Below are 14,905 nucleotides of genomic sequence, written 5' to 3'. Positions count from 1 at the left end.
TGTGGGAGCTAAAAAGACGTCAAAGAACTTCTAATGCAAGGGGTGGGGGAGCTAAAAGGAGGTCAAAGAACTTCTAATGCAAGGGGTGTGGGAGCTAAAAAGAGGTCAAAGAACTTCTAATGCAAGGGGTGTGGGAGCTAAAAAGAGGTCAAAGAACTTCTAATGCAAGGGGTGGGGGAGCTAAAAGAGGTCAAAGAACTTCTAATGCAAGGGGTGTGGGAGCTAAAAAGAGGTCAAAGAACTTCTAATGCAAGGGGTGTGGGAGCTAAAAAGAGGTCAAAGAACTTCTAATGCAAGGGGTGGGGAAGGTAAAAAGAGGTCAAAGAACTTCTAATGCAAGGGGTGTGGGAGCTAAAAAGAGGTCAAAGAACTTCTAATGCAAGGAGAGTGGGAGCTAAAAAGTGGTCAAAGAACTTCTAATGCAAAGGGTGGGGGAGCTAAAAAGAGGTCAAAGAACTTCTAATTCAAGGGGTGTGGGAGCTAAAAAGAGGTCAAAGAACTTCTAATGCCAGGGGTGTGGGAGCTAAAAAGAGGTCAAAGAACTTCTAATGCAAGGGGTGGGGAAGGTAAAAAGAGGTCAAAGAACTTCTAATGCAAGGGGTGTGGGAGCTAAAAAGAAGTCAAAGAACTTCTAATTCAAGGGGTGTGGGAGCTAAAAAGAGGTCAAAGAACTTCTAATGCAAGGGGTGTGGGAGCTAAAAAGAGGTCAAAGAACTTCTAATGCAAGGGGTGGGAAAGCTAAAAAGAGGTCTAAGAACTTCTAATGCTAGAGGTGTGGGAGCTAAAAAGAGGTCAAAGAACTTCTAATGCTAGAGGTGTGGGAGCTAAAAAGAAGTCAGAGAACTTCTAATGCTAGAGGTGTGAAAGCTAAAAAGAGGTCAAAGAACTTCTAATGCTAGAGGAGTGGGAGCTAAAAAGAGGTCAAAGAACTTCTAATGCTAGAGGTGTGGGAGCTAAAAAGAGGTCAAAGAACTAATGCTAGAGGTGTGGGAGCTAAAAAGAGGTCAAAGAACTTCTAATGCTAGAGGTGTGGGAGCTAAAAAGAGGTCAAAGAACTTCTAATGCTAGAAGTGTGGGAGCTAAAAAGAGGTCAAAGAACTTCTAATGCAAGGGGTGTGGGAGCTAAAAAGAGGTCAAAGTACTTCTAATGCAAGGGGTGGGGGAGCTAAATAGAGGTCAAAGAACTTCTAATGCTAGGGGTGTGGGAGCTAAAAAGAGGTCAAAGAACTTCTAATGCAAGGGGTGTGGGAGCTAAAAAGAGGTCAAAGAACTTCTAATGCAAGGGGTGGGGAAGGTAAAAAGAGGTCAAAGAACTTTTAATGCAAGGGGTGTGGGAGCTAAAAAGAGGTCAAAGAACTTCTAATGCAAGGGGTGTGGGAGCTAAAAAGAGGTCAAAGAACTTCTAATGCAAGGGGTGTGGGAGCTAAAAAGAGGTCAAAGAACTTCTAATGCAAGGGGTGTGGGAGCTAAAAAGAGATCAAAGAACTTCTAATGCAAGGGGTGGGGAAGGTAAAAAGAGGTCAAAAAACTTTTAATGCAAGGGGTGTGGGAGCTAAAAAGACGTCAAAGAACTTCTAATGCAAGGGGTGTGGGAGCTAAAAAGAGGTCAAAGAACTCCTAATGCAAGGGGTGTGGGAGCTAAAAAGAGGTCAAAGAACTTCTAATGCAAGGGGTGGGGGAGCTAAAGAGAGGTCAAAGAACTTCTAATGCAAGGGGTGTGGGAGCTAAAAAGAGGTCAAAGAACTTCTAATGCAAGGGGTGTGGAAGCTAAAAAGAGGTCAAAGAACTTCTAATGCAAGGGGTGGGGATAGATGTCGCCAGCGAGGCTTTGGGGAAGGCGCGGCGGCGTCTGTGTTCTTTCTGATGCATAAACTTAATTAAATACAAGTAAAAACAGGGCATTAAATATGTATTATAAATACTAAACTATTTCTTATCTTGACAGCACAAATGAAATCTTACAAGTTCCAACATGTAACTAAGCATTCCGGAAACACGAGTCAACCTTTTACTTCTGCTTGGAGGATATCCTCGCAAGTAAAAGGTAATCATTATGAATATGGAAAGAAAGATTTGCTTATACTTCTACCTTTTGCTTCAGAGAATTACCTTGTACTTCTACCTTATGCTTACAAGGATATCCTTCATTTTTATGGATACCTCACAATTATGTCAGGTGCTTGTATGAGAATAAACAGTATTAGAGTTGTGCTTCTATCATAACCATAAAGTCAGTCGATTTTTCACAAATAGGTTATCTGATAAAACTTCGAAATTTTCAAAATATTTAACAATTTGTTGATGTATAACAATTCCAACAATCTTATATAAAATTACAAATTTGGTCCTATCGTGTTGAGGCCACACCACTCCAACCGATTGTTTGCTTGTTTTCTGGTTAAGGGAGATTCGGAAGTACGCAAAACAAAACGCTTATGAGATAAACAAAATAATGATCTTTTTTCAACTATGCAGGGACAACATGACAATTCATTACTAAATGCACAGGTAGATATACATATGAAATGTTGAAAGATCAGTGATGTGGTCTTACATACACAGTAATGAGATAAACACTCTTTACTTACCTAAATAGCTCTTTTCCTGGTTTTGTCACACATGGATACCTTGTACCTTGTTCCCTACAAGATCTGTTTGTTGTATACATTCTTATGCATTCAAAGTATCACCATCATCATCTTCTACGCTTAATGATGCAACAGGCTTCAGTTAGATTTCGCCAGTCGTCTCTATCTTGAGCTTATAAATCAATAATTCTCCATTCATCATCTCCCACTTCACGCTTCATAGTCCTCAGTCATGTAGGCCTGGGACTTCCAACTCTTCTAGTGCCTTGAGGAGCCATGTTGAAAGTTTGGTGAAGTAATCTCTTTGCAACTACCCCTCACCATGATCTCATCTACATACGGCACTTGAGTACTCTCTTTTATAGTTCATTTCTAATCCTGTCCTACCATATAACTCCCAATATTATTCTTGTGAGGGTTTTGTTCTCAAATCTACAAAATCTGTAGGATATTGTTTCATTGTCATACCATAACTCATGTCCATACAGTAACACCAATCTCACTAAACTGAGATATAGCCTGATTTTTAAATGTAACTTCAGGCAATTTGATTTCCAAATTTTCCTTAACCTAGCCATTGTCTGATTTGCTTTTTTTTCAATATTTCATTAAACTCAAATTCTAAAGATCCTGTATTAGAGATCATAGTTCCTAAATATTTAAAATGATTCCACCTTCCAATGATATTACACCTTCCATTGCATATTCTGTTCCCATTATCTCTGTCATTCTTCCATTAATCTTGAGACCAACCTCGTGTGATATTTCATGCATTCTGGTAACCAAGCTTTGCAAGTCCCATGGTGTTCTGCTGATAAGGGCAGTGTCATCAGCATACTCTAGGTCAGCTAATTTCCTGTTACCACTCCAGTCCAATCCTTCTCTGCCATTCATGAGGAGGATAAATAACATAGGTGACAACACATTCCTTTAGGTACTCCACTGTCCACTGAAAATTCATTTAATAGGACTTCATTAACATTAACTTTGCACTTGCTATGCTCATGATCAGAATTAATAGAATAGACATATTTACGAGGAACTCTATAATAACGCAGGACTCTCCACAAAATTGGTTGATGCACACTATAGAAGGCTTTTTCTTATTCCACAAATGCCATCAAAAGTGAATTTCTATATTCCACTCATTGCTGTACCACATGTCTTGAAATGATAATTTGGTCAATACAACTTCTATCTTTTCAAAATCCTGATTGTTCATCTCTCAGCTTTTCCTTAATCTCTCTCTCTAGTCTCTTTGAAGGCATGGGCAACCGCAAGCCACGTGCGTCCCTCAAGAATTTCTGGGTTACTGAAGCTTAGGAAATGATGAAATCCACGGGCTTTCCATCTCTTTAATTTTTTAATGACAGCTTCGACTTCAAACACACTGAATTCATTCATTGGAACATCAAAGTCTTCCTCAGCTTCATGTATATCAATGAAATTATTCCCTTCATATCTCCTATTCATGTCCTCACTAAAGTGTTCCATCCAAAGTTGCCTTTCTTCATCTTCTGTTGTTATAACAGATCCATCTCTCTTTTTGATGGGTATATGCCTCTTTGCCCCAGTAGAAATTAGAAAAATAATTTTATGAGCAAATTCTACACCATAGCCACTACCTGACTTCATAGCGTAGTCAGCCTCATCTGCTTTCATGTCTAAATTGACTTCATTATCAATACTGGAATACTTAGCATGCTCAACCTTGTAACTTTCATTACTTCCTCGAAAACTTTCAACAATCAATCTCTGTCTTTACCTCAGTTTTATAGTATCCCAAGTATCATTTGATATCCATGTTTTTTTCCTTGTAACTGCATGTCCCAAAACTTAACCACCAACTGACTGATATTTATTCTTAATATCACACCATTTTCATTAATTGTCTGCTCTTCATCTCTTAAAGTCTCTATGACTGTAAATCGATTCCTACATTCAATTGCAAAGGTCTCTCTTTGCTCATCTTCTGGAAGCTTAGTTGTATCCAACATAGGTATTTTATTTACATTTCTGTTGGGTGCTTTCAGTTTTAATTTCAGTGTGGCAATGAGAAGCTGGTGATCACTACCAATATCTGCCCCTGGGCTTCTTACATTTATCAGAGTCTTCCTTCTCACTTTATCAATGGTTATGTGATCTATTTGATTTTTGTAATTTCCACATGGTGAAGTCTATGTATATTTGTGGATGTCCATATGCAGGAAAAGAATACCTCCAGTAACACGACTGTTTGTTAAACAAAAACTTATCAAATGTGCCCCATTTTTATTTGAAACTTTGCCAAGACCCTCAACACCCATCACAGTCTCTATCCCTTGATTAATGCTTCCAACTGTAGGATTTAAGTCACCAATCACAATTTTCATATCTCTCTCTGGGATCTCATCTATTACACTCTGCAGTTCTTCATATATTCATCTTTCGTTTTTTCAGGGAAATAATTTGTTGGGATAACAATCTATAATACTCATATTGCACTGCTTTGATTTAAAGTTTGCAAGTAACACTCTACTATTTACAGCTCTCCATTCCGTTAATGCCTTTTCTGCTCTTGGTGTCATCATCATTCTTACCCCTTCTCTTCCAACTCCATCTGTTCTTTCTGAGTAGATATATAGATTGCCTTGGTCTAAGATTTCTTTACCAATCCCCTTACAACGTGTTTCACTTAGGGCCAAGATATCCAAACTATATTTCATGAATTAATTCTCCACTTACTGTAACTTCCCAATCTGATTTATGGCTCTAACATTTCAATTACCAATCTTCATTTTTTCTTTAGTATTTTTAAACTGGGAGATTCTTTGCACTCCACTACGCCCGGGACTGGGGGCCATTCTGTCATTTTCGCTTTCCATAGACTAACTCAATCCACGTTGTTGTTGTGGTTGTGGATTGAAGCCAACAGTTCTTGTTGGCACGGGCCATTCCCTTGGTCGGCCCGTAGAATATAACTAAATCCATAGAGGATTCATTGGTTAAATCCATCAAAGGATAAACAGTTCCTTGTGATGCGCAGTGCGTATCTAATTAAGGCAAGTGACCCCTGCCGGTCCATACTGATTCCAGTAAGATCATCCGCAGACCACCAGGCATCAGGAGTAAAAGCCGAAAAGAAATCTTGTCCATCATCTTGAACCCAATTTGTCACCCTGCTGCCAGTGATAAGATTAGGCAAAAAAGTAAATTTACTATTGTTTACGTGGGAGCTAAGGGAGAAAACTGGTGAAGATGGTTGGCTTAAAGTGAAGCATCAGCAACTTTGAACCCGAATTTACAAAAGTTTTGATCACATGTTTTGTTTGTGCAAGTTGAGGCAGTTGCCAGCGTTTATTTTTCATATATACAATTTTGGGACCCTTACCTGCCAATCCCTATATATAAAGGCAAGGTTCCTGGGCCTGTCCTTATGTGAACTAAAGTGACTTCTTCCACGAGGGAAAATAGATGAACAATTTACTTTTACTTTCATCTAGTAATCCTTCTTCTTCTTCTTCTTCTTATTATTATTATTATTATTATTATCATTATTATTATTATTATTATTATTATTATTATTAGCGAAGCTACAACACTAGATGGAAAAACAGGATGCTATAAGCCCAAGGGCTCCATTAGGGAAATAGCCCAGTGAGAAAAGGAAATAAAGAAATTAATAAATCAATAGAGAAGTAATGAACAATTAAAATAAAATATTTTAAGAACAGCAGCAACATTAAGACATTCACTGTTTTGGAATTCCAAAGGGATCGAAATCGCATCCAAGAAAAAAAAAATAATCTGTAAGGCTCCTAGAAAGCTATATTGACTTCACCAGTAACAACACTTGAAGATATTTATTCTGCCCCTATAAGGACTCTTGTCAAAATATCTGTGGGTTTGCTGTCCCTGTCTATTTTTATTAACATTTCAAGTTTCTCGTGTTTTATTTAAACAGAATAATCTGTGCGTCCAGTGAAAATATATTTAGGTTTGAAATGAATTGCCTACTCTCTTTTATCATACGTAATTAATATAGATCTATTTGTATATAACCAATATAAGCATAACTGTACTAGGCAGGACCACCTATACTAGGTTGGTTTGCTCTGAACGATCATATTAAAGTGTCCCACCATCAGCAATCCGTAGTGGCCAGCTTGGTGATGAAAATGGACAAACCCTAGTCATATGTCGACTAAGGACACGTCATTGGACTTTGTCCTGCAATGGGTTAGAAATGGCTGCATTTGTTGTTGTTGTTTATGTAGATGCTAAAATAATAAAAAAATCATAATTTTACACTGAACCATCCTACACTTCCGTTTGGACTTGCATAGTAAAGTGACAAAACGGCCAGCATCTCGTGATTTATGTCATCACTATAGATACAGTAGTACCGTTGACATATCCATACTTAAATAACCTACGAGAATTTTTGACTGAAATACAAAACACTATTTGAGTTACCGGAAGCGCTGTTTTCTGGAAAAGCTTTCTTCTTTTATTTAGATATCTCGTGATTTTCATTGCCTGTAACGTGTTACCGACTGGACCAAAAAGCTAGGACGACTGAATTTGATTCGTCCAGCGACACAAAGTAACTGTCACAGATGTTGAACAACGACTGAGTAGTCAGCTCGGCTGTCCGGTGTAATGGTCTGTTTTCCCCCCTGTCTGAAATTCCCCCCGGGGAAATATGGCCCAGGATATGTTTACCCCGGGGGAATTTTGTCCCAGGATAATGTTTCACCCTCTGGGCCAATTAGATTCCCCAACTCCACTGCCGTCTTATTGAAGACCAACACATTTTTATTGTAACTCTACTATGAAAATTGCTATGACTTAAAAGAAAGATGTAGGTGTCAATCATAAGGGAAGCAACTATTTGTGATTTGCTTTTAGAGTTTGTGACGTTGATAGGGGAGTCCGGGGCTAGGTTTGTGATCTGGGAAGGGGGTCGGGAGCCTTAACCCCCTTTGACCTGGGCAGGTTTGGGACTTGGGAAGGGGGCTCCGGGGGGCTTTCCCCCTGCTAGGTCTGTGACCTGGGCAGATTTGTGATCTAGGGTGGGTCAAGCTTCTCCTGGATAGGTCTATGACCTGGGAACTACTAGGTTAGGTTAGGTGAATGTGTTAGGTTCTGTGACCTTTTACGAATATCAATAGAGTTAAATATCACGCTTTTTTTTCTGTTTTCGCCCACCCTAAGTCCCAAGTTCCGAACTGTGTCCGTCTGGATTGGGGAGGGGATAACGGGAGAACGGTTATTTGCGGTGGAAATAAAGGTCATAGCTTCTATGTAAGGGCGGGGAGAGAAATGGCTTATAGGGGGAAAAATCCTAAGTCTGAAATTCCCCCGGGGTCATAACAGCCCAGGCTGCTTTTCCCGGGGGGAAATCTAACCTAGGCTAATTTTCCCGGGGTTGGGGGGATTTGGGTCAGGGTGAAAAAATTTCCTGCTACACCGTGTCAAACCCCGCCGGCCGTTAAGGAATGATAGTGCTGGGAACTTGCCAGTCATCAGAATGAAATTATTGATTACTATACAAACTACATTTCATACACATACACGTATGGTAGATGGGTATACTTTTTAATTATTATTTAATGAAGGATAAGTTAAGTTTAAACTATTACTGCATAACACATTTCGGAGAATGTTTAATCACTACAGTTCTCTATGAAAAATATACTAATCTCAGTAACGGTTAAAGATTCTTGCATTTATTTTTAACAATGTTGCATTAGGATGAGCTTTTTCTTTTTCTTTAGCTGAATAGGTAAGATGGGTGAAAGGGAATAGTTTGCAAAGCTGAACGGAGTAATGTAAAGTGTGGTTTAGCCACAATTATATTTATATAAAGTACATTTTTCCTTAGTATTAAGTCTTATATTAATAATTTCATTATATTTACATAGTAAATTAAATTCTTCTAATTACCATGAAAATGTGTTAAAAAGTACCTTTGTTTACCAGTTCGATTACCGAAGGAACTACAGTAGGGAAGATAAGATTATAATGACTCCGAGACTACAATATTTCTTAAATACATTTCCTTTCCTATTTGAAATCCTTCATCAAAGGTTAGACAAATGAAACAAACTCCATCCATCCTGAATATTTTTATTATTTTTCCTTATTAATCCTGTAATAATTATCAATCAACCATTGATAACTATCTTTCGAATCTAAAGCCTTAAATAGTGGGTGGACCACGTCACTGCTCGGCGACTCTTTCATTAGTTGATCTTTAAAAATTAACAGTATCGTAATTATTAATATAATTCACAGTCAGATATTCATCACTTTCCGTAATGTATACATATGTGTGTATATATACATATATATACCACCTAAGCTATATAAGAAAAAAATATTATACAGTTTTCGTCGAATAAAAAGCTCGACTAAGGACGCAAGACACCTTATTCAGTATCTTGAAATTATTCTGACAGAATCAGTCAGTGGCAATGTGGGCAAGAAAGAGGAACATGATGAAGATCCAGGCAACCAAATCACCTTGCTCATAATTGCTTTAGAGAAGGAGGCCAATTTCACTGCATTTAACTTATGACATGGGATCAAAGTTGTCATTTTCATTCTCCTCTGAAACACAATAGATCATGTATAGATAATATATATATATATATATATATATATATATATATATATATATATATATATGTGTGTGTGTGTGTATATACACACACACATAATATATATATATATATATATATATATATATAGAGAGAGAGAGAGAGAGAGAGAGAGAGAGAGAGAGAGAGAGAGAGAGAGAGAGAGAGAGAGAGAGAGAGAGATGAATTATATTCACTGTTTAATTGTTTTTCAGATTTTTTTTCCAGATATAATTATTATATCCAATGTAGCCCTATATTTGAAAGGATTTTGAAATCTTCGTAACTATCTATTACATAATCATTTGAAAAACGATTGCAATTACAAGCTACATTAATGTTTACTGGTCAATCCCTTCCTTAAAAAAAAATCAGATTATTGTCTTAATTTAATATAAAGTTTCAACAGTATTTTGTAAAACAATGAGGAATAATCTTCCTAATCAAGCAGTTGAATCGGTTGACCATCAGAAGTTCAAACTTGCAGTGAATGCTTGTATGTTGAAGAGGCTGACATGAGTCAGTCTTCATAGTTTATATATGGCATATCTATTTTCACTTTGTTACTGAATTTTCAGATATCTCATATTTCTCATTCATTACTATTCACATATTTCATTTACTACCTTATTTCCTTTCCTCACTAGGCGATTTCTTCCTGTTAGAGCCCTTGGGCTTATACAGTAGCATCCTACTTTTCCAACTAGGGTTGTAGCTTGGCTAGTAATAATAATAATCAGAGTAGAATTCATGATCGAAAAAACTAGATATAATACATAGAATTAATGTAATGAACGAAGCGTTGTCTCATGCAATAACGAGTAATTGATTTTAAAATAATTCTTTTTTGGAAATTTGCATATTCAAATGCATTGTAAGACACTCTTGATAATATGGGGAGAATTTTGTAAGCTTAGATTATACGGAAATGTAACCAAAAGTCTACTCTATATATCATTAGAGAGAAATAGCGAGTGATACCGAAATCAGTGAAGAAAGAAAGTTAAAATCGACTTCAACATTCACCTATATCGAGAAGGTAGATTATATAAGTAACAGACCAAGGTGATCTGAAACAAAGGAAAAGTAGGTGATAATAATAATAATAATAATAATAATAATAATAATAATAATAATAATAATAATAATAGATGACGACTGAACGTAATTGGAACTAGAACGATAGTAAATAATCGTAACTTTTCCATTGGAATTAAAAGTGTTGCCAGAGATATTCAAAACAATGCAACTTCATTATGGGATTCTACACACGGGATAAAAATTGTTCAATTCTCAGGGAAGATCAGTGACTTAGTCGAATTCTTCTTGCACTTACTCGCCCATGAAGGTTATGGAATAATTTTTGTCGTCGCTCCAAATAACATCTAACTAAAAACAATTTTCCACTCTCTCAAATTAGCTAGAATGATTATGGATAAAGAGGCCTATACTTTAGCACTTTCATTTTAGCGGGTCTAAGACAAATGTATGTTGACAAATGAATGACGGTGTGGATTTATTATTATTATTACTATTATTATTATAACTAGCCAAGCTACACCCCTAGTTGGAAAAGCCGTATGTTACAGTGTAAGCGTAAGAGCTCCAACAGGGAAAATAGCCCAATGAGGAAAGTAAATAAACAAATTACACGGGAAGCAGTGAATAATGTAAGTATTTTAAGATCAGTAACAACTTTAGAATAGATCTATCATATCTAAACGAAATCGAACAAGAAACGGCAAAATCCTTTGATTGACCCAAGCGATCTTTTTTTTTTCTTTTTTCTTTTTTTTTCCGAAAAGATGTGTGAAACTGTAGAAAGACAGTTAAAGGATGGCACATCAGAGGAAACGAAAAAAAGAGTAATAATGCTGCAAAGACCATAGATACTGCATACAGTGTTCCGTGGAAAGATATACTTTAGGCAGTTCCCCTTTGCCAAATTGGGTTGTGGAAGCAGTGACACTGACCTCTCTTTTTGCAATTCCATGAGTCGAGGTGGTTTGGGTTGTGAGGAAAAACAACAGCTGAGATTCACTGAACCTAATCTGAGGTAATGAATTACCTAATAGAGGTAATCTATTACCTAATGAGGTAATCTATTACCTAATCTGGGGTAATCTATTACCTAATCTGAGGTAATCTATTGCTTATAATTATCACACACTCATACAAATTCTGAAGCTTCGTCACCTACACCATTAAAATAACATACAATAGAAAGAAAACAAAAACATTATCTGTATATTGGAATATTTACAGAATGAATGATGTCCGAACAGTTGGCATATCAAGGAAATCTCAATATAAGAAAGATATAAGAAGGAGAATAATTGCCATATCTCGCTTGTACAGTTGGACACAGGGCTTCATGGTACACCTCGCTCTGAAGAAGTACACCCACCCATAGCTTTACTGCGTGGCGAGTTCCTGTGTTTAGTCCCGCCCACTACCTCTGCCATCTCCTCCTACTATACTATCTGTTTGGTTACTCGCTGCGAAGTGAGGGTGTGGCAGGATGCACTTCTTTAGAGTGAGGTGTGCCAGAGACTCTTGTGTCCAAATGTACGTTACATAGACAAAAAGTAAAAACCAAGAGAGAGAGAGAGAGAGAGAGAGAGAGAGAGAGAGAGAGAGAGAGAGAGAGAGAGAGAGAGAGAGAGAGAGAGATATTATTGCTATTCATCTGGGAGTTCTTTGACAATCCCTTTTGGGAAAGAATAAGGGAAAGATAAACGCTAATCTTACTGCATATGGCGACCATCCAGACATCAACATGTCAGTATAAACAATATTTATGTAATATATTAGTACACGAGAAAACTACCTCCAAGACATAGTGGCTACACTCAACTATCTCGCCACTTCTCTTCTCACCAGCATCATAATTATCCTATCGTAGGAAGTTCCACATCGATAATAAATAAACTAAAAGGCACAATATCTCCTGCTTATGAGTTTTCGGTTTGACATGTAAAAGAGATTCATCAATATAAACAAAATGTATTGCTAAGGGTCCGTTTTTCTTAAGGAATCCTCTTCTCAATATGATTATTTTCATGGCGTCATCAAGAATTGTGTACAAATTCAATATACTCATTTTGTTTGGATTTGGTGACACAATATAGAGCCCGGCCTATGCAGTACCAGCTTACTTTATGAATTAGCCATTATTCATTGCTACAACAAAACCATGTGTACATCGAAAGGAATTTTTAATAGCTACCTGGTCCAGACATAGCCATTTAGAACGTAACTATTAAATGGCCACAGCATAGAAATTTAGGATGCAGTCGAAGACTACTTCCCATCTGCTTTCTTTAGTTCCAAAGTAACTTTTTCTACAGTGATCCTCTGGCCATCGACCTATTCACCGTACTTACCTCCAGTTTAAACAATGCCTGTTAACCATTTACATTAACAAAATATATCAAAATGAGGAAAAATGGCAAAATCTTAATAAAATAGATGTTCAAAAGTGGGGAATTTCACCAGGGAAAAAATATGACAAAATAAACACTTGATGAAAGCCCAATGAGATGAAACATACAATTTTAAAACTTGCTATCGAATATACAAAAATAGAGGGAAATTCATGTAATTATGGGAACAGCCCAAAATTTTGTTCTAAAAGGTGTGGAAATCTTGAAAAGACACTCTAAATGCTTTTTAAAACGTTTTGAGTCTTGCTCTCTAACAATTTCACTTTTTAATATTTTCATGACTTTATATTGACTTGAAATCGTTGATTATCTAATAAAATGTCTCAATTCTCTTTCGTCACTCCCTAGCATGAAAACCCAGTCTTGTGCTGTATGTCACATAAGTCCAGTGTATGCAGCCAAGTACTTCAAGACCTCCAACTAGTGGATGAAAGACTTTCATTTTTCAATTTAGTTTTTAATCATATAAGAGCAACTTGATTGTTGCTTTAGGTTGGTTCTATCATCATCATCATCATCAGCCGTTGATAGTCCATTGCAGAACAAAGGCCTCAACATGCTCTTCCACTCACGTCTGTTTATGGTCTTTCTGCCCAGTCTATATCCGCAAATTTTCTTAGCTCGTCAATCCACCATCTTCTCTTCCTTCCCCTGCTTCGTTTGCTATCTCTAGAGACCCATTCTGTTGGTTCTTTAAGATGTTCAAATAATCCCGTATTTGAAAGTACAGAACTGTGTAACTTTGCTTCAGAACACATTCGTTAAAAGTTCTACAAAATAATCATGTAACTCAATTCGAGATTGAGTTCATGTATCTCATTTTCTATCATTCTTGAAATCAATTTTCCGACTGTATTCCCATAAGCTGTAACAAGGATGTTACGTTATTTAAAATGATACTCGCTAATTGACGTGGAAGTTGAATGACGTCCTGTTAGTGATTCAAATAAAGTAAATTTTCTTTTGGAGTTGGTAATTTGTCATAAAACTTGCAACATTTCCTAGGGTTTACGTAGATCCCGCAGTATGTTGTTGTAGATAGCTGGCCCTCCTGGCCAAGCACGGACTCTTGCAATTCTGCAGCCCTTAGATCCCGCAGTAAATAAGGGGCTATACTAACCTAATGGCTAATTTTCACTTCTTTTCAAGTCGAGCCTTCCTCCACCAGGTCCTGGTGACTATGCTGATTCAGCATTTCCCTCTTCATTTTCCACTTCTAGAGATTTATCTCGTTTCAATAATCTTTTGTCGTTAGGAGTTTCGGTCATTGGCTGCAACTCTTTTTCAGTAGTGGATTAATTGATTGATCAATTTTTAGCTTTCGGGGAAAATCAATCACTCAATCCACTAAATTAGAAAGAGTTGTATAGAGTTTAAGGTCCCTCTCAGGACTTGATAGAATTTCAATTGCACACGATCTTGTCATATCTGTAAGCTAGGTATGAATTTCTTTAGGGGTGGGGGTGTCATACTCTACCTGCTGAGTCACCAGCAGTCATTTGCCTGCTTTCCCCAGGGTTTACGTGGATAGAGAGGGGGTTTGGGTGCTGATTATATGAGCGTACTTCGATCTTTAGTACAACATCCGACAGCATACGACTTTTCCCTTGATTTTCCGCCTATTACTATAATCATAAGTACTTCCCTTCTCTTTTCCTTTTGCCGAGAGTTAGGATTGTCCAACTGTGAAGTTCAAAGGAAGATGCATCTTATCGAAGTAGAATGTGTTTGCATCCCGGGAAGTATAAAGTCAATAGTCCAAGGCCAATATTTTTCAATACAAGAACTCAAAATTTTAATGACTTCTTTAATAGCAAATTAAATTTTCATAGTATCCATCAAAACCATTCAAAGTTTGGCAGAGACAGAGATTTCCAATTTAGAGATTGTGTACACCCTCATGGAAATACGTGTGGGCTGAAAGGGGAGGAAAACCACAATTGGACCTATTTATTGGATATCTGGCTTTGCATAAAAACAGATGCGTGTGTAAACGTTTGGGTAAATTCTATGTTGTTTGCAGACCCCCAGTTACATAATTCATCAGAACTTCGTTGGAACAACTCAAGTGTGGAACTAAACCTTATAGAATATCACTACAGAGAGCAATGGGTTAAATTTTCGTCCTTCGTACAAGAAATACCGAAGGCATGAACAAATTATTCTTCCAAATATATAAAATAAAGAAATAATAAGAAAATATGCATCATTTGGATAAGCCTCCTTCAAGAACAACATCATCATCTAA

At 37.1% G+C, this 14,905-nt stretch overlaps 1 protein-coding gene across 9 annotated transcripts in view; it reads right to left on the bottom strand.

The window, feature by feature from the left end:
* Positions 1-9,357: 9,357 nt before the first annotated feature.
* LOC137658674 (transcription factor GATA-4-like) overlaps positions 9,358-14,905 on the bottom strand; it is a 377,255-nt gene continuing 371,707 nt past the window's right edge. For all 9 annotated transcript variants that reach the window (XM_068393630.1, XM_068393628.1, XM_068393633.1 and 6 more), the window contains one exon: positions 9,358-14,905. This exon is cut by the window's right edge and continues 622 nt beyond it. The gene's annotated coding sequence lies outside the window, so the exon portion shown is untranslated.

This window comes from Palaemon carinicauda, chromosome 19 (genome assembly GCF_036898095.1).
Source record: "Palaemon carinicauda isolate YSFRI2023 chromosome 19, ASM3689809v2, whole genome shotgun sequence".
Lineage (NCBI taxonomy): Eukaryota > Metazoa > Arthropoda > Malacostraca > Decapoda > Palaemonidae > Palaemon > Palaemon carinicauda.
Note: the sequence above shows the minus strand (reverse complement) of the source record. Positions and strands in the feature narration are given on the sequence as shown.